The sequence below is a fragment of the Rhinolophus ferrumequinum genome, chromosome 4 (genome assembly GCF_004115265.2).
Source record: "Rhinolophus ferrumequinum isolate MPI-CBG mRhiFer1 chromosome 4, mRhiFer1_v1.p, whole genome shotgun sequence".
NCBI classification, from domain to species: domain Eukaryota; kingdom Metazoa; phylum Chordata; class Mammalia; order Chiroptera; family Rhinolophidae; genus Rhinolophus; species Rhinolophus ferrumequinum.
The window spans coordinates 28,763,763-28,788,953 of record NC_046287.1 but is presented as its reverse complement, the minus strand read 5'-3'; positions in this window follow the sequence as shown (position 1 = coordinate 28,788,953).

Below are 25,191 nucleotides of genomic sequence, written 5' to 3'. Positions count from 1 at the left end.
CCTGTCCATGTGGATTCTTGCCCATTTTAGTTCTTTGCTCCCTGGAGTAAACACACGGTTATTAAGACTACAGACTTCTTTGTATTCTGTTTGATATTGAATAGGGTTGTTTACTCCACCGTTCTGGAGCTTCACACATCAAAAATTGAACATTTCATAGAGTTGGAGAACTATATGTGGCTGTAGTCGGAGCTGGAGTACATTTGGGTGGAAGAAGTATAAGTCAACTGAATGCCAGTAGCAAATAAGCACAGGTGTTCTCAAAACAGATGAGCAAATTTGCCTCCTTACTTGCTGCTGAACATAGAGTCTCTTTTGTCTTGGGTTGTCTTCCAGCAAACAAAGAAGTCACTTGGCCACATATAGCTCACCTTTTATTTATTTAGCTCCCCCCTGTAGTTTTCAGACCAAGCTGCCCTACATGAAGAAATCATGTCTACTGATTAGCAAAGCCTGACTATTGCTTGGGAAGTTTCCTTGCGACCCCTGCAACAGATTAATTGTTTGCCATAGGAAGTCTCTTAACCTTGTGGTATTTCCCTTTATACTCTCCAAATAGAGGATAATAATGCTGGAAAAGAAAAATGACTTGATATCCACAAATGAGAGCATGTCTTCAATGTCTTTGTACATACAGGCTTCCTGCTACAATAATATAACTATTTTATCCCATTTAAAACAATTCAAGAGAGTTCTAGAACACTGCTCTCTGGATAATAGAAACAATCTTTCAAAGTGGAATCATTTTATTCAAATATTTCATTTTATCTGATGAGAGATTTTGAATAGAAAGTATTTTAACTGTTCTTGCTATTTTAAAAGCATTCAGAAAATAATTAATAAAATGACAGGAGGTTTATAGTGCACAAATGCCATTTTAAAAATGGACAATAACTATGAAATCCAGAGTAATAGTTTATATCAGAAATATAAATGATGAATACAATTTTAAAGTGGCAGTATTTGAGATTTGGTACATGACTATGTCTTATAGGAAAATACAAACTATGAATGAGTGCCAAAACCAGAGAGAAAAGAATGAAGGGAAGGAAGCCAAGTAATCTATTGGTATGGTGTTTGAAAATGCTGGTTACAATGTCTTCAGGGAAAAGACATAGAGAAATATATAGTTTACAAACAAAACGTTTGTTTAATAAATAAAAGAAACTGTACAGAGTAGCATTTAGAAGTCTGAAAAAGAGCTGTCACAGTAAATGAATGCTGACCAAGAAAAACATTATAAAGTAATAAAGCTTCCAGAATGATCATTGTACTGGTATGCAATGGCAGTTTTTTTTTTAAATCCAAATTTTAATGTTAAGATCCATTGAATTGTAAAGCATTAGACAATTCTTATTTATCAGAAAATTTTCTATTTTAAAATTAATTTTTTAAACTGCAACAGCTTTACGTCACCTTTTGACAAACTGTTATAAAAGACACATTATCATCTTGGGTCAAACTGTTGGTGGAATGAAACTTTTAGTTACCTGTATGGGTCTTTCAGATTCTTTAGACTCCAGTTGCATCAATCCCCATATAGACAGGTGTATGTTTTATATTTTCACTCCATTTTATTTCCTGTTTACACTACACTGTTACTCTGAGTTGAAACCTTAACATTTTCCTCTTTATCACTACATTTACTTAAAAAAAAAGTTTTTTTGAGCTTTGCACCAGTTTGTGAACTAGAGAAAATGGTAAATAGCTCAATATAAAAATGGGTGTAAGTCTTACTTCACAGAAAGAAAAATCCAAATGGCCTATTGGCATAGGAAAAGATGCCCTCCCTAGGAAAATACAAACCCTAACCACAGTAACATGACATTTCACACTCACCACATTGGGAAGCATTATGAAGTTTGACAGTTTCCAACATTGCAGAAACAGAAACCTTATCCCTTGCCAAGGGTAGAGTATGTCCATTAGCGTAGGCTAACTGCATAAGATACAAACCTGACAATAATATATTGGTTCAGAAATTATAGAAAAGTAGTCCTTGTTTATATAAAAACCAAAATAGATATCCTGACTGTCAAGTGGCAGGGGCCCCGTCTCCTTTCATCTTGTACCTCTGTGATCAATATGTGGCTTCTAAGACCGCTTTAGGGTGGTCTCCTGAGCCAGCAAGAAGAGGAAAAGACTGTAGGGGATTATATGTGTAAGGATTTTTATGCGACAGGTGTAGAAGTAGCACAATCACTCCTGCTTCAGTCTCATTGTATAACACAGTGTATAACACTTACAGGGCCTGTTCTAACTAACAGGGAAGCTGACGAATGTAGTTTTCCTGTGTGCACAGGAAGAAGAGCACATAGCTGATCTCCACGTCAGTGTGTACGTTGTTGGAGCTCCTTTGAAAAAACCATTTGGCATCATCTAGAAAAGCTGGACATACACAATCTTTCACTCCCTCTTTCATATATGTGCTCCACAGATATAAACAAGAATGGTATATATTAATGTTATTATGATATTATATGCCATAATAGGAAATAAACCTAAATGTGCACCAACATTAAATGGATAAATTATAGTACACCCTTACAATTGAATATTAGACAGCAGTGAAAATGAATAAATCCCAGCTGTTTTTAATGTGGTTAAATCTCAGGACAACACATTTACACATAAACCCAAGTAAAGCATCCATCTTATAAAGTGATCAAAATTCAAAAGAAAATGATTTGGGGATACAAATATATATAGAAAAACCATAAAGATAAACACAGAGTTCAGAGAAGTGATTAATTCTGAGGAAGGAAGGAATGGCATGGGATAAGGAGGAAAACAAAGCATCTTTCATAAATAGGAGACTGTTGTTTTTCTTAAACAGGGTGCTGGGTATATACCACGATTCTTTGATCTTTATTTTATACATGTATTTGTAGGTGTTTTTTGTTTGTTTGTTTGTTTGTTGTTTGTTTGTTTTTTGCAACTACTCAATATTTAATTTCTAAAACCCGTGTTGAACAAAAAACTTACAGTTCTTAAAAACCATGTTCAGTACAAGATCACACAAACAAAGTGTCTGCATTTGTAAATCTATGGAATTGGGCCCTTTCTGTCTTCAGTGAATATTTTGTACTCTCACGGGCATCACTGTTCTGAAGGTTAATAACTACTGCTAATTTAGCCATCATGTTTTAATTTAATGCAATTACTCTCACAAAAGAGCATCATAGTCACCTTGCTATTAGAACTGTGTCCTTATTGACCATGGACCTGATTTTGATTAAAATCATATTACATTAAGCCAACAGTATCTCCTTTATTTCCCTCATTTCATATTGAAAAAGCAACCAGCTTTTTCTCTAGCAAATTATGTTGATATTTCCACCAAACATTTTCCCTGTTTCCCCTCATTTCAATAATTATATTGGTAAAACTCTAATTAATACTTCCAGTATCAGAATTTTAGGAAACTGAATCAATTCAAATTTTAATATATTTTGATGTCTTTGTACTTTAACTCTAAAATTTAATCTGATGTCTTGTATTTAACGGCATGTTACTAGATTATTTCTCCCACAAAATGGCATCATTCCTTCCATACAGGCTCTCATTTATCATGGTGAAATACTTTCCCTCCAATTAATTATTTATACAATTTTAGCATGAAGAGATCCTGTTTTATATCACATGATTTTTATAATAACTGCATGCTCATGAAAATCGTCTTCTCAGAAACCTGAAAGTATTTTAGTGCATAGTAAATTGTACAGTCTTCCTAATTGCAGACACTGTTTAGAAAATGCAATATTAAAGAAAATTATAAGTTAGTAAAAAATTTTTCTGGAGTAAACAAAAACCCCTCCTTTTTAACTTCTCTTACTTTTAGTTTAGGTATCTAAAAGAACAAATATTTGAATACTTAATTTGAAATTCTTTATTTACATAAACAAAAAAGGGGAGGGAGTTCTGCTATTATTTTCTGTGTTATTTGTTTCTATGAGAACACCTTAAATTGCTACCCTAAGGTGTCCCTGAGAAGACATATGGTGAGGGAGTGGCATCAGAAGGAGAGATGTGAGAGAGGATAGATGATGATGATAGATAGACAGATAGATAGATAGATAGATAGATAGATAGATAGATAGATAGATAGATAGATTAGATAGATAGACTTACATTTTATTTTTTCACTTTTCTTATTTTGATTTAAGGGTAGTAACAATACATAAAGGAATCAAGTGGCCAGAGGAATTATGTGGTTACAGGAAGTTCCATAATAAAGTCCACACTCCAGTTTCTCACCCCAAACTGCCAGGCCTATACCCAAAAGCACTGGGCTGCAGAATAATAAAAAAGGCATTCTAATGGCAAGCAACAAAGTGACCCAGTCAACTCTGTGTCAAAACCCCATTAACATCCAGAGACAGCCTTGAGGGAGCTATAAACTTGCTTTGATCAAGCATCCCCTGCATGACCACGCCAAACTAATCCTGACCATATTTACTCATGTCGCTTAATTGCAAAATCAAGTCCATTTTCTAAGGGCATTCCTTAACACACACATCCTAGAACTGCCAGATGACCAAGGTTAGCCCCTGAAACGCAGGCAGCCCATAGCACCTCAGCTGGGTATAAAATACAACCAGACAGATATCAAAAGGGGAAAAGTCAGGGCTGGCACCTCACAGCCTGTGTTCTCATGTGGGACACTGTCCTTGAGCCAAACTTTGACCCAATGTCTTATATTCTAGGAGAAAGTTTCGGTGAAGAGACTGTTACTATGCTCTGAGACTTCCTCCACGGAACACCACATTCCAAGCTCCCCTCTCCTCCAGATCGCTGTGAGTCTCTACCATTATCTCAAGAAAATGACATGCAGGCTCTGTTCCTAGTCTAGGATGGCTCTAGAGAATATAGTAGCTTATGATATTTTCTGAGCAATGTGAATTCTCTGAAGAGATCCAGGAGCCAACACTGTGACCAACATCCCACCCATGGGTTGTTTTCCTCTGACACTGGTCTAAAAAAGAAATCCCTACTGTGGGGGATTTTTACTGTGAAAAGTATCTACTGTGAGTCTTCATTCTTTTGAATCCATCTTGAGAAAGCTGGACTTGCCTGCTGATAAGCATTTTCTTGCTTTCTGGGTAATCTAGTCCTCTATGTAAGCTTTATTTAACAAAGAAATAAGATGATCACTTGCTTTACCTCATCCTGTCCCTTGTACTCCAAAACCAGAACCTCATGCACACACACTTCTAAGTAAGTAGCAGGAGATTTCAATAGACATATGGAGAGAACAGGCAGGCATGCCACCCTTAAAAAGCCCTGTGTCCCTGCATCCCTTTCCTTTCAATACTTTGGTGCACTGACTCCTGACTCTTCCAAAGTTCGTTTCCACCCTCTCCAATGCCTCGGGGTACAGGACATATTTTCAGCAAAGGAATATTTGCATGATTCTTTGGACATGTGTCATTTTCCTCACTGCATATTGAAAATAATTAAAATGCCTCAGAAAGGTATGGCCCAAGGCATTAACTCTGTTTATCACATTCACCTGCTTATACGAGACTAGCCCAGGCTCCTCTGGCCATAGAGGAAGGTTGAGCTGTTATAAATGATTTTAATAAATGCTAACTACAGCCAAACATTTTAGGTCTTCTAGAGTTGACCCTTTAAGTTGATTATCAGTTTATAAGTTATTTTGTAAACTGCATACATGAATTTAATATAAGTAATGATATTACATGTACCCAACCCTCATTCATTAGTGAGATGTCACATGACCCAGCACTTAATTTTTATGGCCCAAGAAATGCTAAAGGTTTTAACTAGTTGGAAGCTGAAAAATAAAATGAAATTCAGCTCTGATTTGACCAAATTGACAGTGAGTAGGAATATTTCAGTACAGTTGCTTAGATATATATCAATTTCTTCCTCTTTATAGATGGATTGGTAAAGGTCACTCACATTTACTTACCTACTGTATAGGGTCCTCCACGGTTCTGAAATACTGTTTTATATGAACTGGAAGCTCTATTTATAGTTTTCCCTAATTGCGCATTTGACTCTGTTCACATATTACATTTATGAGGTTCTTGTTCAAGTGCTCGCATTTTTTTTCTTCTTGATGTAAAAGAAATGGTTTATTTTGCATTATGGTTGCTTTTCCTGTGGAGAGTCTTCCTTAAAAAAAAAAAATCTTTGAAAAAGTTATGTTCAAAAACTTGTATGTTCATTATAGTTGACCTGATGGGACCTGTGGCAAATATGGGAATGAATATTTTTAATTATGTTTTACTCTGTGCAGGCATACAACATATTTTGTCTATATTATCGAAAAATAACTAGGACCCACTCAAATTTCTCTGGCTTTATTTTAAGAGAAACATACCAATAGAAGATTGTTAGATGTCGTATATGATCCTTTACACACTTGAACTTAAAGTTGAAGTACAAATATGTTACACAGTCTCAAAATAGTTAACTTCTCCTTACAAAGCTTTTGTTTCTTTAGTTTTACTGCTATTGTTAAGAATGTCTCAAAGAATTTTTGTTATTAAAATGAATGTTATTTATAGTAGTAATAACATGTAGAAAATATTAAAAACAGATTAAATTGTTGGGAAAAGAGCAATCTTATGCAATGTTTCTATGTTGGTCTCCCACTCTTTATGCTTTGGGGTATGCATCTAAAGGAATACACACATAAATCTTTTTAATGTTAATAATCTAGATACCTGAATTCCTTGGCCTGTCTCTGAATACTTAAGTCAGATTGTAACAAAATCATGTACTTGTTCATTTTGCAAAGGTGCACTGGGAAGATAAAATGGCAATAACTTATTTTATCTGTAAGGTTTGAGGTTAAGCAATATGAATGGTAGGTTAATGGCTTAATGAGTGGGATACAAACCATTTAAGCATGCAATGAACCTTAGCTTTTCAATGACTTTCCTAATGAAAGATCTATATGATTGCATGTCTTGTGTCACAAAAGAGATAGGAGGGAAGGTACGCAATCAATTTTGATGGTAAATCAATTGATCTGTAACCCTGTTTTCATACAGCGAAAGATATGGAGAGAGCATTTTACTATAGCCTTATTTCTCGCTGAAGATCAATAAATAAAAGAGACAGCTCACTATTTGAAAATGTTCCTTTTTACTGTGCATTGAAAGCCAAGGCAGGCAGATTGATATCTTATTTCATAGATGTGTCTGTTTCCTTTGTCACTTCTAAAAGATTTAAAGTTCTTCAAAATTAAATATATAATAGACATATCTGTGAGTCTAGACTTTATGGTCATGACTCAGGTTCAAATTGAAGATAAAGCTGTGGCATGATAAAAATTTGCTATTTTGTTTTATAATATTCATGGATGTCATTTTTAAATTGTCCATCAAAGAAAAGGTTCTATTAATTTTTTTAGAAAAATGTAAAATATAGTGCTGTTAGCATTTCAAGATATAATAATCTGAGCTATTGTTAAGACAATAGAAAGATGAGCCACAGACTAGAAAGAAATACTTACAAAACTCATATCTGATAAGGGACTTGTATCTAAAATATACAAAACTCTGAAAACTTAAAATTAAAAAAATGTTTTAACGAACAAAAGATATGAATAGATACTTCACCAAAAATGATATATAAATAGCAAATACCACATGAAAATGCATCAAACAATATCAGTTATTAAGGAAGTCAAATTAAAACCTCAATGAGATACTACCACCCACCTATTGGAAAGGATAAAATAAAAAGAACTGATAATACCAAGTGCTGACAATGAAGTGAAGCAATTGGAACTCTCACACATTAATGGTAGGAATTCAGCAATACAGCTCTTTGGTAAACAGTTTGGCAGTTTCTTATGACATTAAACAAATACTACATAACCCAGTGATCCCACTCCTAGGTATTTATCCAAGAGAAATGCAATCTTATATTTAAATAAGAACCTGTATACAAATGTTTATAATGGCTTTGTTCACAATTGCCAAACAAATGTAAACAATACAGATAACCTTTAATTGGTGAATGAATAAAAAAACTTAAAAAAATCCATGTGAAGGAAGACAGTAATAAGAGACATAAACTACTGAGACAAACAATACCTTGTATAAATCTCAAATGCATTATGCTAAATGAAAGAAGCCAGATTCAAAAGGTCACATACTTGTAGTGTATGATTTCATTTATATGACATTCTTGAATACGTAAAACAAAAAGAACAGAAAACAGACAGTGGTTTGCAGGAGTCGGGACTTCGGAGAAAAGTAAACTACTAAGAGGAAAGTTTGGGAAGATGAAACTGCTCTATATTTAAATTGTAGTGATGTTTATATAATTATGTGTGTTTGTCAAAACTCATAGTATTTTACACTAAAAATGGTATATTTTATGATATGCAAATTATACTTCCATAAACCTGAAATTGCAATAATATGGAATTAACATAAAAAGTTATCGGGAATTATGATCTTTCAAAAATCTAAATATATGAATTTTTTAAATATTTAACTGTAGATGAGATGGTTAACCTCTAATTGATCTAGGGCAGGATTGAGCCTTAAGCCAAATCTGGCCTACCACTTATTTTTGTAAATAAAGTTTTATTAGAACACAGCCAAAATTTGTTAATGGTTACTTTCATACTACAATGTAAAAGTTGAGTGTTTGTGATAGCGATCAAATGGCCCACAAAACCTGACATATTTTATCTGGCCCTTTGCAGAAGGTTGTTGACCCCTGATCTAGATCTAAATCTTATACTCATTAAAACTTTTGATGGGGAGCAGCATTCTCATTGCTGGATGGGATGCTGCTCGAATCATGAATCATCTAGTAAAGCTAATTGGATCTTTAAAAAGAAAAAGAGAAGAAGAAAAGAAAACACCTTGATTGTCCTGTATAATTTAGTATTTTCTTAAAGATACCCACAATTTAAACAAATGCTGGTAAAGGAAATGCCATGATTAATAAAATCAACCAAGCTTCATAATAAACATCTACTTAGCATTTCTGTGTACCAAGCATATAAATGTGAAATAACCCTTTTTACCATCACAGAGCTTAAAATTGAATTCATAAAGTTATATTTCTTTCTTAACCAGTGAAAAGGTTCTATATAGTGATGAAATTTGAAGGAAGAGTTGTTGTTTCATTAAATATTTTATTCTTCCTTTCCATTTCCATTTCTACTGTTCTTATTCAGATTTTGGATCTTTAATGGACTTCTGGCTTGGCTTCCACGCTGATCAGCCTGTTCACCTTCATTCACACTCATGCCAAAAATCAAATGCTTATCATGAATCTTTTCAATAAGATTCAACACTTCTGTGTTGGTCTTAGAATTATGTCCAAACCTCTTAGCATGTATATACGGCCCTTCATGATCTGGTCTCAACTTATTTCCATATTAATTTCCTATTCTTGTTTCTTACATTCCTTGTTTCTGCTAATCTAGACTTATTCCCAGCCCCCAAACATGCAATGTTTTTCTCCATTTACACATTTCCTTCTTTATACTTGAACATCCTTTTCTGCCTGGGATTCCAATTACTCATCGAGGATAAGTTCATTTGCCAAAGTCGCTATAAAGTCTTTTTTGATTCCGTATATGGTGTAATTGCTTCCTCTTGAGTCGTCCCACAGTGCTTTGCTTATACCTGTGACTTTAACACTCATGTTGTCTTATTGTCAAATGTTTTTCTCCCTATCTTGATTACATGTGCACTGACCGGAGGGACCACATCTTATCATTTTGTGACCTTCCTCCACAGCACCTAAGTTTATGCGTTGCATGTGATCGGTAATTGACAAGTAATCCTTGACTTGAATGTAATTAAATTTAATTTTTTAATAAACTGTTTTTATAAATTCTTATTAATAGTGATGACACATTCAAAATTCATTAACTATATTATCTTATGTTGCCTGCTTCTCCAGCTATGTATTTAATTGCCTATTTTTCCATTTTCAATATCACAGCAGTCAATTACATGGAACTTAGTGCTTGTTTGTAGAATTCTTTGTCAAAACTCATCTACTATGTTTCCCCGAAAATAAGTCCTAACCAGAAAATAAACCCTAGATGATTTTTCAGGATGACATCTCCTGAACACAAGCCCTAATGCGTCTTTTGGAGCAAAAATTAGTATAAGACCCGGTCTTATTTTCGGGGAAACACGGTAGTCCCTTTAACATTCCTAATCATTTTTATGTTCATTCTAAATCTCTGCATGTTTTTAAGTTCACATGGATTTACAGGGTAGATGTTAGGTTTGGTTTCACTAGCGGCAAAGGAGAAAAGAAAGAGCCAGTACTTTCAGAATCTAGGCAGGTCAGCCTTTTTCGTACTTCTCCACAGGGGTGTTATCTTTTTCAGCCAAATATGCCTGGGCCAACAAAGTTGTTCCATGTGTACAAATCTGCTTGTGTCGTGGCATATGTCTAGAGTTACTCTTCTGTGTCATCTACCTTCAGGCCCCATTGCCATGGGGAAAGTTTCATTGCTTTCAGCTTTTTCTCTTTTACTGTAGGAGAGAAGCACATTTTCTTTTTCATTCAGGGAAAGCATCTGTTCACTCATTGATGCAGTGCCCTGCTCTTGATCTATTCTCTAAAATGCAATGGTCAGCTTCACCCAGCTATTAAGTGGTGGAGTCTTTAAACCTGTGCATCGGTCAGTTTTCACGATGCACATGGCCTGTACACATTGGTATCTATATTGGGTGTCCCCTACCTCACTCTTAGCATCAAGATTTCTGGGGCCCATAGTGGACAAAACTAGACATGAAGGGCCTCTTTAGTATGTTGCTTTTAAAAACAGACTATTTTTTTTCTTTCTGGATGTTGCATGTTACCTTTGCAACCTCTCGTTTATGTGCTCCAAGTATGTGTCACATGATATTCAGTTAGCTATTTATGTATCTGGATGCCTGGTATCTCACAGAATCCTTCCAGCATTTATTTATATTTTCTTGGCACTTCTAACATTGGCTGTCTTTTAGTAAGTTCTCAGTATGTCTTGATAGCTAAATGTCTTTAATCCTAAGGGTAACTCGATTTTCAGAGGTTCTCAAGCTCTTCTTAGGCTTCAGAAGAAGGCCACATCTTCATTCTCCAATGGTAAAAGTGAAAGTGTCTGATAGGTACATATTCCCTGTGGAGTATTTTTGAAACTGTGACTAAGATAGAATAATATAAGACTACTATGAATTTGCTGAAAATACTCAATTGTAATCTAACAAGCTACTAAATGACCTACTAATTACTTTTTTACACTACACATACTCACCACATTAGCACATTTTATTAGAGTACCTCAATTTTCACCTTAAATAAAGCCATGTTATTATGCATTTCTAAAATTGTTAAACCTATGGTTTTCAGTTTTTCTTTCTTTCATTTTTCTGAGACCATTGTTAACAAATACTACACTTCACGCACTTAAAATTGTTCTTCCTAGTCTCTCTCACCTCCCTAGGATTTTTATTAGTCCCAGAATATTTTTCAATGTATGGTAATATGATATATTCTTTTTTATTTTTGCCTTTTTTGTTGTTGTTAGTTTCCGGTGTACAAAGCTACGTAATAGACATTTACACCCCTCACAAAGTGATAACACCCCCCAATCTACTACCCCTCTGACATCGTATTTAACTGTTACAATACCATTGACTTTATTTCCTATGCTGTACTTTACATCCTGTGACCATTTATATATACAATCGTCTTTTGATGGGCATTTTGGTTGTTTCTATATCTTGGCTATTGTGAATAGTGCTGCAGTCAACATAGGGGTGCATGTATTTTTTTAAGTTAGTGTTTTGTATATCTTTGGATGAATACCCAGGAGTGGAATTGCTGGGTCATAAGGTACTTCTATTTTTAATTTTTTGAGGAACCTCCGTATTGTTTTCCATAGTGGCTGCACCAATTTACAATCCTACCAACAGTGCATGAGAGTTCCCTTTTCTCCAATAATATGATATATTCTTATCCTTCCTTGTTTTCATATACCAAAGGTAGCATGCTACCTATTCTGGATTTTGCTTTTTTATCCGATAATGTATTCTGTATCTCTGCCATTCCATATACAGAGATAGTCCTACCTCTTCTTTATAGTGGCACAATATCCCAATTTGTGAATGTATCATAGTCTGCATAGGCTTATATCTAATATTTTGTTACTATAAGCAAGGCCACAGTTTGATATTGTGTTTGTGCCATTTGAGTTTTGCAGTATATCTGTAGGCTAGATTTCCAGAAGCAGGATTTTGGGGTTAGTGAGGAAATGAATCTGTAAATTTAATAACCATTGTTGAGTTTACCACAATAAAGGTTATACCATGCTACACTCCTTCCAGAAATGTATAAGAGTTCTGCTTCTCCCTGGTCTCATCAGCAGAGTGTGTTAATGACTTTTTGATTTTTTGCCAATCTGATAGGTAGGGAAAGATATTTAGTTTTATTTCATGAATCTCTTAATATGAATGAGGTTTATCTTCTTTTTATATTTTTAATGTTAGTTGTATTTATTTTTCTATGTGCTGTCTGTATATCTCTTGCTTATTTTTCTACAATTTTATTGGTCCATTTTATCTTAATTTCCAGTAGCTAAATTTCTAGTAGTATATGTTATAAAGATTGACCTACTTTTTCTGATATGAGTTGTAGATATTTTTCCTCTAATTTGACATTCATCATTTGACTGTGCTTATGGTGATTTTTTTGTTCTGTTTTTTGTCTTGGTGATATATTTTTTATTTTTACAAGAAAAAGTTGTCAATCCTTTCTTTTATGGCTTCTAGATTTGGGATTATAGTTAAAAAGCTTTTATTTTTTCAGTCCAAGATTATAAAAGAATGAACCTATGCTTTCTTCTAGTGGTTTCCCTTTTTACATTCGAATCTTGTATTTATTTATTTATCATTATGTACAATACAAAGGATCCAGCTTTATTTTTTCCCCCAAATAGTTACTCCTGGCTCCAATGGCATTTATTAAAATAGTTCATCTTTACTCCACTGGTCTGAGTTGCTGACTTTATTGTAACCTAAATTCCCATGTATATTTGTATCTATTTCTATGTTTTCTGTTTCTTCATTGGTCTGTTTGTCTGTTATGCATCTTAATTGCATTTTTATGTCATGCTTCTCTCAATTAAAAACAGAAATGTCAAGTAATGCAGGGAATATGGCTTGCATTTCAAATTAACAAGTATGACAATTGTTTGTCACTGTATCTCCAACTCTTCCTAAAGTTTAGATTACCACCTGGATCTCATTTTCTAGTTCTTAGTCTGGCAAATATATCATTATAGATCACATTGCAATATAGAAACATTCTTTTGAAGCTTTAGGCTTTATATCACCTTTAGAGATCTTTAGGCATGTATAGAGTTTCTCTAGAGCAAGCTGGTACATAACCTCAACCTTCAGAAGTCAGATTGTGGATCTGTAGTCCATGCTGACAGTGCAATAAAGTCAACAATATATTTCATGTCATCTCACGTGTACTAGAAAGCTGGAAACATAATCTTTCCTCAGACCACTGGAGATATGAAACAAATCACACAAAATGCTATCAACACAAGTTAGCACAACAAGTTGTACCTCTCACTTTCCCAGCCATCCCAGCCTCATCGATGAATATCAACCTCTAGGTGGAAGCAAGCCTGACTGTGGACTCATAATGACAGAAAAAAATGCTTTAGTCGTTTTAGTAACTCATGTAGATGCTTGAAGGCTGTTCATGGCACTGTCCCTTTGACTGAAATACTGTTTAAATCACGTTAGTTTTACCACACTGGTACCTATTTACCCCCGTTAGTCTGATTTCAATAGAAAGTATTTGATACAAAGAACATACAGATAGTATTTTCAGGCAGTAACGAAGTATGGAGGTCCCTGAATAGAACATTTTTCACTATTTTTTCTATTAATGGCAGGCATGTTTCCTTTCGTAAAATAGGCCTTTGGAAAGATGACTAATAATGATAATAGAAATCACTATTTATCTCCTGTCACGTACCAGGCCCACCTTTACTCATTAATATTGACTGAATACTGACAAAATGATTCCGCATCCTGTAGAAATCTTAAAATTATGGATGTCTGTATTTGTTCGTGTCTGTTTAAACTTCTTTGATCTGCCAATAAGAATTGCAGATTATCAACTTTGTGGTAAACATGTTGCCCTCCAGTGTCTTATGTTGAGAGCTTACTGAATTATCTTCAGTCTAAATAATTGGGTGTCTTAAAAGTTTTCTGATTTCAAAGCTTTTAAGATTTAGAAGAGTTTATCTATGTTAAGTGCGTGCTCTAAATTATAAAGTATTATAATTTACAAAACGAAAATCAGTTTTATGACCTCTGAACTTGCTTATTTGAAACATCAAATTCTCTAAAGTGTCTTAGCACTGAATATCTATGACAATGACATGTATTGGTGGGAAGCAGAAAATGAGGAAGACATAATCCTCTTTCCCCTTTAGAAGTTTACACTCTAATGTCTTCATTATACTGTGTTCTTGCCCCTTGCTCCCTCTGCTATTTAAGGGTATGGCTTTTCCGCAACAAAAAAGTTAACTGTGTGTTGTTACAACCCCAAAAGATATACTTCTCTTATGTGTTGACTGCTAATAGTCTCAGAAACAAATTTGTTTGGTTCTCAAAATGACTTTTATATATATGGAATACAAATTAAAGAACTATTTATAAAATAAATTGCTGTTTTTAGGCAAATAAATATGGTTCGAGCTGTTAGTGCAAAAGTAATTGCGGTTTAAAAGGTTAAAAACAATTGCCAAAACCGCAATTACTTTTGCACCAACTTAATAAATACAATATAAGGAAATTTGAATTTAAACCTATGTGTTCTGTAGCCCCGTCCTGTAATGAACAGAAGATAACATGATTAACAACAGAGAATTGGTGTAATCTGTAAATCCGCCTCCTGTGAAACGTGGGTAGAAAATCCTTCAACATTTCTGGACGATACATCTCAAGTTACTTATGATGCCTGGAGGTGCCCAAAAGTGACACTCTTAGGAAGAACTAACCTAAAAACAAGTAGCTAAGATCGGATTCATCAATCATGGGCTATAGAGTAGTGGCTGCCTAATTTTTAAATGATGGTCAAAAAGCCTTATTTATAGCCAATGTTAAAATAAAGTTTACCTCTTTCTTCTGAGATCAGGTGGAGATGTGATTGTCCCCATTTTGCAGATGGATGAACAAGCTCAGAAAGAGGAAGAAATATACCCAACATCCCCCCCTAGGTAGTCTGGCAAGTTAGAAATAAAAAATAAATCATTGGGGAATGAGAAAGAGGGTGAAGGAATAATTGAAAAATAATATAATTAAACATGACATGAAAATTTATCATTTTCACAACCTGATAATATAGCAAAATTCTTCCAGAAATATTTCTTAATATTTAAATATGGAGGGAAGTGCAGATTTTTCCATGTCATAATTCTTCTTAAATTTATCTTTATTTATAGCTCTTATTAATATGATAGCAATATGGAAAATTAATGTTTGAAACTCTTCTTTCTTTTAGACAGGGAACCACATTCAGTGTCCAGATAACTTATCTAAAGGATGGAGGCAATGGAAGTTTCCTCACATCTTAGCAGTAAGAATTATATTGCATTACTAAGTTCATCTTATTTACAAAACAATAGAACTCTTTTTAAAAATGCTATGTGATCTATTTGACCATTTTTACAGGAGGGAATTAGAGGCCCAGAGAATTAATTTATTAATGTACACCTGGGTTTTATTCAACGTGTCATGATTACAATGTCTGACTTGTTTTCATTGATATTTTCCATATCCTCTCATTAGGCCACTCTTCTTAGTGGTTCCTATTTTTCAGATGATGTATTTCATAATTAAGTGTGGTCAACTATTACACATTAAAATTTTTACCTAGACCAGAAGGTCCTATAAAAGGAAAATGTTTCCAATTAGCATTTTCTGTGCTGCCAGTAAAGGTGCAAAATAAACAACGTAAAAACTGGCATGAGGACTGACCATTTGAAGAAATGGTAAAAACTACCAAAGCTATTCTTTTTGCTACCTTCTTAGACAGGGTGGTTCTTTTCCCTCTGAGCCTATAAAATGTCTGATAATCATCATCATTTTTTGTAAAATTTCTGCCCAGATTGTTATAAACTAAGATTAATTAAACAATGAAGGAATGGTTGATCTGAGTATATATCTCCCTGTGTGTATATCTTTATTCTAATAATTGACTCTTGATAGAAAACTCCCTACAATCTAAATAAATGCTTTTAAATTTAAGATGCAAGCAATATGATTTGGTTTAGATCCACAAATGTTTATTGGATACCTGATATGTTTCAAGGTAGGTACAGAAAGATAAATAAGACATGGCATTTACTTTAGAATTGATGTTTTGCAGGCGAGGATCCTTGGCTTGCTTTCCTCTAATTATGTCATAATGAGTAGAGACACACAAAAAAAAATCACTAAATTTACTGGGAAGGAGTAGTAGAAAAGTTTAAGTCCTAAAGACCTGGAAAAAAATTCTGACTCTGCCACTTTCCAGCTGTGTTACTTTGGTAAAATTTTTAATTTTGATGAGTCTCTTATCTATGACATTCTGGTCTCAGGGCAGTCCTGGTTCATATTTGTTGTTCTGGATTAATTAATAAGAGCGTCCTCTTTCCCTCTCAAAAGTTTGTCATTTTGTATAATCAATTATATTATCAGTCACATCTTACTTCATCTTTAAAACTTGCACTGATCATGTCAACATCAGAAGAATTAAATGAAAATATGTAGATACACAAAAATTTGCTAAAATGTATATAAATGGAATTGAGAAAAGAAGAAATTCAACAGATGTATATAAGATTAATGAAGAATATAAATTTCATTGGTTTTAAGATATGTGCTCCTCAGCATGGACATAAGCTTATTCCGTGATCCTGAATTTATTTTCCATTGTATGAACATATACTAAGTGTTTTTGCCAGAAAATCTCTAAGTGGCAGAAATAAATCCCATGTCTAAATAAATATATCTCAGGTATCAAGTGACTTTGATTTACTTTTACTTATTTTGAAGTAATTTAATATATAAAGAAATATGACAATGTAAATGCCTTTTTTTTGGAATCCAATGGGCTTTGTGATAATTTCTTTCTTTCTCCCCACTAGAAGTGGGTAGCATGTAATATTCTCTCTGAATCACACACAAAAAAGCACAGGTCTTGCTTCTCAAGCTTCAGAACCCTAGAGGATTATTGTACTAGAATAACAGCTTGTGAAAAATATCTCCACCAGATAATGCAACTTAGAAAGTAAGACCCAAGATGACCCTTTAATTACCCACATTAGAACACAAAGCTATTGGAGACTTATGGGTTTTTCACTTAATACTTAGCTAAATAGGTTAAGATTATGAAATAGCCTGAACAAACTCAGTATTAATGTTGTTTATGAAAAAATAGAAAAATAAGTACAAAATTATTCAGTGTGCCTCTAAAGAGACAGCCTTAAAGTATTCACTTAGATGAAAGTCAAAATAGATCCCTCATTTTTTTTAGCCTGTGTAGCAATAATCTAGGTTTATGGCTTACCTGCTCCCCTCAGGAAGTGGTAATAATAGCCATTATTTTCTGTGGAAGCAATGCCAGGAACCATGTCATCCTCTGATAAATCATACCAATTGCATCTTATTATCACACCAATGGTTCAATTAACTCACATCACCACTCAATTTATCAAATTAAAAAGGAAGGGTTTTGTATGTTCTAATAATTGTTTCATTAACATAAAACCAGTTAAGAACCTTGAAGGTTTAGATCTGGATTCATATTGTCTTTATGCAGTTTTGTTTTGATTTGCTCTGATAGTTGTAAACTGACATGGCTCTTGCATTCTATTCTATTCTATTAATTGTCATGGTTATTCTTTTATTAACATACATATGGCTATTGAATGTGGCAGGTTTTCACAGAAGACAAACAAAATATTAGGGAGCAAAATGGTTACCATAATTTTGAAAGTCTGCGCATGTTTTTAAGCATTTTAAATGGTTTAAAATAAGCATTGTGAAGTGTTCAGTATGGAAGTGTGGTCTTTATGAAAGAGCTATATTAGCATAATGTATTCAAGAGTCTTAAGATTGTAAATCAATGACTTTTATAATAAATTTTAAATGATTCTTAAAACTTTTCATCTTACCAGAAAGACAACAATTCTGTTGTTCCATTTTGCATAAATAAGTCAAGTGGAAGAAATATTTCACAGGTATTGTCTCAATAAAAATTAATTTTGGAAATTTTAAGTCAGACACTTAGAGAATGTCAGCCATACTTCAATCATTTTATAGCTATGTCTTCCAAGCAGAGTTATACACCTGCACGTGTAAAGCAGTGTGCTTATCATTACACGCTAATAACTAATATGTTCCAGTATAAGACAATTTACAAAGTGCTTTCACCTTATTTTAATTTTACAACAACCATGTAAGTTAAACACTATCATTCCCACCTTATATAGATGTGGGAACTGAGGTACAGAAGGATTATATGGCCCAAGCTTAGTTGCCCCAGTATGTTTAGATGCAGGTACAGCTGGTATTTAAGTTAAGACATTTGCCTTGGACTCAGAAAAACAGCTTTGCTGCCAATTTAATTGAGAAGCCTGGGTTCTTGACTTAAAATCTTTGATTGCCATATTTCTCATCTCTAAAGTGAGGGTCCTACCACCTAGCATAATGACTGTGTTAAATACGATGTGTGAGTGAAAATACTTGGTACTTTCCATACACATGAAGTAAATACCCTTTTAAAAATTGCGCCTCTGTGATGCCTTGCTATTTACCTAACCCATTACCAAATGGGCTTGGGCATTTGAATCATGATTCTGGTAATGTTCACAGCTGATTCTATGCTGGTCTCTGTTTCTTTCATTCCTAATAGTGGATTTTTGTGTTTATACCCATGAAGGTAATTGAGAACGGCACTTTTGGCTATCTCCACTAGGGTAACCATAAACTCAAGATTCCTCAGACTGAATTCTTCACTTCCTCACCCTATTGGTTGTTATTTAGACTTCTCGTAACAGCCCTGTAATGCAGGTATTGTTACTCTCATTTTGAATTCATTTTATCAACGTTATCTCAGTCTTGGATTCTCCAAATCCAATTAGGCACAAAGTCTTGTCCTGCCAATTTTAGCTTTGAATTGCCTCTCACATACTTCTCTTCCCTTTTATTTCCAGTTCCTACTCTGGTTCATGCCCTTTGACACCTTCCAAAAACCTTCCAACTTGTTATCCTGCCTCTAATTAATGTCTATATCAACCTTACCATGTTGATTTCTAAATTAACCTTCTAAAATAGTACTTTAATCATGCCATACTTTGTTCAAAGCCTATGTCTTCCCAAAGCTTTCAAGACCAAGTCTAAACTTTTTAGCATGGTACTAAAGGTCTGCCCTCACTTTTGTAATTTTATTTCTCTATGTGCCCATATAAAATACATCTCCCATTATTTCCAAGGGACATCTGGCAATAGAATTTTACTCTCACCATATTGACCTCTTGGAATTATTTTGATTCTTCTCCTAGACTTTCTAAAACCAACCTGTTCTTCAAAGTCCTGTAGCAATTTCCTGTCTTCCATGAAGCCTTAATAGCTAATCTTAAGTGCTTCTCTCCTTAACAGTTAAATTGATCACCACAATCTTTTCTGTTGACTATGCATATTTCTGGAGGCATATTTTTCATTCTCTATCCGGAATCTTTTTGTTTTTTTTAAATTTTTATTAAATGTATTGGGTTGACATTGGTTAATAAAATTACAAGGTTTCAAGTGTACATTTCGACAATGTGTCATCTGTATATCACATTGTATGTTCACCACCCAGCGTCAGTCCTCCTTCCATCACCATATGTTTGACCCCCTTATACTAACTTTCTGAAATTCTGTCTTTGGCATCTTACTATAATTGGCTGCTAAATATTCTTACTTAGTTATCCTTGCCCATTAGGCCCTGTGCTGGCGGGAAGAAATATCCATTGAATTTTTCATCCTTTCCAGATTCTAAACTGAAATTAACTAGAACAGAACCTAAGCTAGCATCCTGTACCCACTGATTATTTTCTGTCTAATTAAAAATCTTTCTTTGCTGAGTACAGAAAAACCACGTAGGCTTACAAAACCCTTCTGCTTTTGGATAGATCTAAGGCTGTTTCTGTTTAATTTATTGTATAATTGTCAGATGCAAAAGGAGAAAGATACCGAGACTTTATTAAGACCCTACATTGGAATTATACAGCTGGTAGGGAAGTTATCATCTAATCCAAGTCTTAATAAAATATGTTACTTTTCTAAACATGAGCCTTCTGTGATCCAGAAACATATCTATTACATATGGAAACACAAACTACATAAGCCAGATTATAAAGTAGCAAAATAATAACTGCTATTATATAGGGTTTTTCATCTTGTCCTATTTTATTTGTTTTTCTTCCCTTTCTTCTACCTTCTTCTCTCCACAACTATATACTAAAAATTTAAGGACTATGAGTTTCACTACTCTCAAACCCCAATACTGCATAGCACATAGAATGTGTCCAACAAATATATGCTAATTAAATTGTAAACAACAATGCGTGTAGCTAAACAAATATAGAACAGATGCTCAATATATATTTTTGACTTAATTTAAAATAAGGTACAATTCCTTTACAAAGGTCAAAAATGCAAATTTTACTTCTATAATCTAAATTTCAACTATAAAATAGCGTAATCCACATTAAAATGTGTTACCGGTCTCTTAATGTGTACCAGACATTAGCCCAACACTGAACACCCCCCATTTTAAAATGATAAGATAGTTAAACTGCAGTGCAGATATTCACAAGTAAAAGAGAATTGTCAATCTGATTATCTAGCCAATTTGAGAAAAGAAAAAAAAAACCCATAACTTTGTGTCACTTAGCTCTCATCTCTGTCTTGAGCCACAAAGAAAGAAAAAAGAAAAAACAACCTTGTTAATTGTGACCAGAGTGGTTGATCATGCCAGAGAAGGCCTCGCAGATGAATCCCAGTGCTTTCGTATTCAGTGACTTGCTCCTTCAAGGGTCACTGTCAAATTAAATACTTGGTGGAAACACTTCTAATAGGTCTAACAAGATAATTCTTAAAATAATTTTAAGCCTGTATGTTAGAAAGCATTTTGACAAGCTGCTAAGGTTTCACTGTTAGTCTGAATGTGCCATTTCTTTCACATCTCTGAAGTGGGAAATCACCAGAGATCTAACCAGTGATTTAGTGTGCATCTGTGCTGCAGAGGCTTCAATGGTTCATTAATGTAGGCTGATTCCCACTCCCGCTGCCTTTGATTCTGGTTTTCATATAAACTTCCTATCAGTGTGACTGTCACGGGCATAACCCAAGCACAGAGACAGCAGCTGAGAAACCAGAAAGTTATTTTTCAATCATATATAGGCAGCCTCATTAGTTATTACCAAAAAATGATAATAATAATAATAATAATAATAATAATAAATATAACCTTTTTATATCATCCAAATAACTGACTTGAGTGTATTGTTTCTAAGTGTTTGACAGCATGTAAAGATCTTTCCTGTTGCATATGGAATGAAAGGTGATTTTTGTCCTGAGATCCCTTTTAGAAATTTTCATTAATTCTGTATTATTCTTTTTTTGTGTGTTACGTGTTTTTCCAGCTAACAATTATTTTGTATGACCAATAATGTAGCACCTTTCTGTTGTGTTGCCATTGAATGACCCATGATACTGGAAAGCTAGTGAGCAAACAAAATAAGATAACCAAAGCAGAGATACCTGGATTTTATATACCAAAAACTCTTGATGGTGAGGAGACTTCTTTAGAATTTTTCCAAAGAAGCAGTGATTCCCTCATTGGCTAAACCAAACAATAATGAAAAGGGAGTGTGTCAAAGCATGCTTTAAAAATCCATTTGTATCCCCTCAATGGCAAAACACTGCCTGGATTTTTTTTTTCTTTTCCCAACAGATGGGAGGAACAGGTCTCTTTTTAAGTAGTTCAGTAAGGTAGGGGAGCAGAGAAGTTGGGAATGACTGTAAGGCATTAATACAACCTGAAGTGTCCCAGGCCTAGGTCTACTCAAGCTGGATTCCCATTTGACCCAACACCCATGAGATTCACATTAAATATCTGGGCTTTAAAGTGGTTCACATCAAAGCAAACTAGCAGCAGAAGATGCAGGGGATGATGCTACCTCATATTTCAATACTCATTAGGTAAAAAAAAAAAAGAAAAGAAAAGAAAGACACAAAATGAACCATAGTGTCCTAGATTGGATCCTGGAACAAAGAAAGGGGATTAATGAAAAAACACAGTGAAATCTGAATAAAGTTTGTAGCTTAGTTAATAGTATTTTACCAAAGTTAATGTCTCAGTTTTGACAAATGTACCATGTTAAGTAACATATTAACATGGGAGAAAACTGGATGAAGGGTCAATGGGAATTCTTGTACTATCTTTGGGACCTTTCTCTAAATCTAAAATTATTGCAAAACATAATAAAAAGGTAATAGAGAGGTAACAAGAACAGCAGTTCTTGATTCCTCTTCAACTATAGGGTTGTTGTTATAAGAGAAATACAAGATCTAAAATAAGGTTATCACTCAATAACATGTTCTATCAACATACAGAAATAATAATACCAACGATTTCTCTAACTGCCAAAGTAAAAGACAACTGACTTACTAGGCTGGACTCACATACTATTCATGCAAAGTTTCCTTTTTTTCCTTATGCTTTGTATATGCACAGTCTAACCCAGCATTCTACATTTGTCTAGAAAATATTAGCTCTATGCTATAGATCACAATTAATTACAATAATTGAGAGCCCACAGTGTCTACTAACCATTATTCAGAATATGCATAAGGTCTGGTAGCTGCTTATTTGCAAACAAGGGAAAATATAAAATTGACCCTATACATAACCATTAAATAGAGGCGTAATGTTCTTCATGTTCAAATTCAACGAAGAAAAGAATGAAATTTACACATTACAGAAAGAAATCCCTTCTACATGGTCTTTTCAAGTTTCTTAACTGCTCTACGCTTCAGTTGTGGAGGTCACCCCTTCCCAAATTAAAGCTTTCAAGGCCATCTCTTATCTCCTGTGACAGAGCATCACATAGTGTTTAATACCACTAACAGACAGACACTTCGATGTCACTCCCTAAAGTGCCACTTCTTTGTAGGATGTAAAAGCAGTGTGGCCAGGATTATTAGCTCAGCACCTGTGGGCCGTAGGGAGCGCTACTGGGAAATGTGGCAGCAACCAGGCTCTTAGAGCCTTCTCCTCCCATACAGTTTTTGTTCTGAGTTCACAGCCTTAACAAACTATCTGCTTGATCAATTCTGCCATCTAGTGGACCCTTCCATCTTACCACGTTTCCTTTGGGACTTTTCCTGTCTAATATAATTAAGGGGCAGGTATTCGTGTGTGCCACGAGTGGGTAGTGGGTGGGGAAGAGAGGGAGGGAAACCATAACCCTCTCATAAGAAAAATAATCGTTGCATTGAAAAAAGGAGAGGTTCCTGAAGCCTTATCTCTAGAAAACCAAGCAGGTAGGTGTCCTGCTGAACTCTGTATCTTCATATCAGTAGAGATTGCAGCAGGCACAGAGACCACCTGTTAAGTAAAAATTCAAAAACCTTCAAAGACCTTCCAATGCCAAAACCTGTGAGGAAAATCCCCCTGGGTTTCAACCATCTTTGAAGGCAGCCCCTGTTAGCCTTGGCCCCTCCTTTCACGGAGAGCTGCGTGTGCCACCCTCTGGGCACCGCACCGATTTTTTTGAACAGAAAGAAAGGTTATTTGTATTTCTACAGACATACAGGGAAAATATATGATCACTTCTAGTTCAACACTTTTTGCTTTCTAATGTAATTTACTTACTTTATGTCTTAAAATTCTGGTATTAAGGAATTACCATATATTTTAATTATCAAATTAAGACAGCGTACTAATAAAAATATCATCTCATAACTGCGACTGCCGTACCCTTTCTATTGTTGTTAGAGAACAGGTACAGAGGTCTTTGGGATATAATACTGAGTTAGGAAAATAATTATTTCCATGATTACTGAAGCATTTCCAGAATATTGATTCAAAAAGCAAACCAAGGAAAGCTTATTCAAGAATAAAAATAAAATTTATTACAAACCAAAATATTAGGATTGCTTGCAGTATTTCAGATAAACATAGAATTTAACAGAAAAATTTGACATTTGTGAAGCCATTGACCTGAGAGCAACTTGAAAGATTTCCCCAATAATTAGTGTGTTGAATGCTGCGAAACAGAAAACTTCAGAAAGTTTTTCTTGTTAACAAATAAATACCAATTACTAATGCACATTTTATAAACTAGAGAAAAATACAACTTAGAAAATAATAATATTTTGTATTCTCGTTATCCTGATTTAAATATTATTGACATATACATATTTTGTACCTTTTGATTGTTCTTTATTGATGTGGTTCTTGTTTGTGTTTCTGCTGACTTTCCCTTATGGTTATCATTTCCTTACGTAGTTTATAGTTTTTACTGTGAGCTTATCTTCAGTTGGTATTTTATTGTTGTTGCTGTTGTTTGTAGTTTGCTTCCTTTTTGTTTTCCCCAATGGAGGTCTTGTGGACTCTACATTATGGAAGATCCCTATATTTGCTTTCACAGAATGCCCCAGAGATTTTGTTAGTGCAGGGCTAGATATTCCATTGATTTTTCTACTTGGGAATCATACACAACATGGATGTATAAATTTGGACTACATCCTCCAGGTTTTTGTCATGGGGGATTTATGTATCCATCTAGAGATAAGCATTCTTAACTCTTAACTCAGGGTATTCTTTAAGAAAGGGGCAGCCCTTCCAGGTTCCTGGCTTTATCCTCCATGCCTTGTGTAATCCTGAGGCACACTCTCTTTTCCCCTTTTGGACCTATACTAGATTGCCAGTATCCCAAGGACCAGAACCCTAATTCATTTACTTATCCTCTGTCCATGGTTACTCTTCTTGATTCTGTAACTGGGAATTATTTTGTCTTTCTGACTCATCTTTGTATTTCCACTAAAACAATACTATACAATATTATATACAACATATCATGAGTTTTAGTTAAGGAAAAGTGGTTCACATTAGGTCCGTCTGCCA